The sequence below is a fragment of the Gymnoscopelus braueri genome (assembly GCF_963280865.1).
Source record: "Gymnoscopelus braueri genome assembly, chromosome: 3".
NCBI lineage: Eukaryota > Metazoa > Chordata > Actinopteri > Myctophiformes > Myctophidae > Gymnoscopelus > Gymnoscopelus braueri.
Genome location: NC_137612.1, coordinates 41,297,887 through 41,299,450, shown reverse-complemented (window position 1 = coordinate 41,299,450; position 1,564 = coordinate 41,297,887).

Genomic DNA, 1,564 nt, shown 5'->3' with positions numbered 1-1,564 from the left:
TCATGTCAGTGTCATGTCAGTGTCATGTCAGTATCATGTCAGTATCATGTCAATGTCATGGTCAATATCATGTCAGTGCCATGGTCAGTATCATGTTTGTATCATGTCAGTATCATGTCATCATATTATTATAAAATTCTTCTGTCTCTTTCAGGGGAAATAAAGACACATACTGTTATTCTTTCTTAAGTAATACATTTTCTAGATAAATATTACTTTGCTGAGTTAGGTAAAACATTTCTTTCTATGAGAGGCTGGACCGTTCGATGTCCCATCAGACCGGGCACCAGACTGGGCCATTAGTCTCTTGGGGGATCTCCCTGTGTTTGTCTAAGGGCCTGCCATAATGCACATGTTGGACGGTGTCCAAGGGGTTTGCCAAAAGTCTCTGATTTAGTATCGGTGCTAGCAATCCATCAGAAGAGGGCACTTAATGTGTAGAAGGTATCGGTGGAATGTGCCTACGAGTTCGGTTCCTTTGACTGACCGGTGAAATACCCTTACTCTGCAAGAACTTCAATCATATTTAGTCTTTGATCGGGTCCGCCTATAGTTTATGGCTGTGTAATAGAATCGGTATAACCATTTTATCGTTCTGTGTATTTGTTTTCTTATCTTCTTTGCGCTCTACTCTGAAGGTGCTAAAGGGGTCTCCGGCCCTTAGATCGAGCCTCATTCTGTTGGTGAGACCGTTTGAAAATGTATGGGAACGTTCAAATAAATTACCAAAAGAATACTTCTCTGTTTCTTCCCAAAACATTTTTTCCCACTTTTTATCATCATAGTTGGTAAATGTAAATTGTGCCCTGACACCTCTATTTATACCTACTGTACAGCCCTGACTTCAATGTGTTAACCCCATGTCAAATAAGGGCACAATCCTAAATGCCCCTTTACTTCCACTGAACTCACAGCTATCTGACACGTTCCCCTAATTCTTGGTAGTGACATAAACTTGCAACATAACCTGTTACTACTACACATTTTGCCTTAGCCTTGACTGACAGAGATTCTATTTAATTTATAATTCTGACATTTGTATCGTCTCTGTCAGTCTCAGTCAACCACCTCCAATATCCAATGGAAGCTCTGTGTTTCATGGTCCTACCTCTCCATACATGTACACATTTAAAATATAAAGTGCTTAACTTCAAAAAATGGATATTACCTGTCAAATTAGTGTTCCGAAATCAATATTGTTCAATAAAGAGGTGTTTTAATCCGGTTTGTGCCTGAATTTCACTATATTTCTTAGTTTCCCCCGAGTGTAATACTGTTGTGATGTAAAGAGAGCTGAGCCAGATGGCAAAGCTCTCGATATACCGGGCAATGTTCATTCCTACTCTCAGCTATGGTCATGATGTGAGGGACATGACTGAAAGAAGAAGATCAAGGATACAAGCGGCCGAAATGAGATTTCTCAGACGGGTGGTAGGGATAGGGTGAGAAGTTCAGTCACCCGAGAGAGACAGAGTAGAGCCGCTGCTCCTTCACTTGGAAAGGAGCCAGCTAAAAATCTGTCAGTCTTCCAATTACACAGTCAAAGCAATAATAATAATAATAA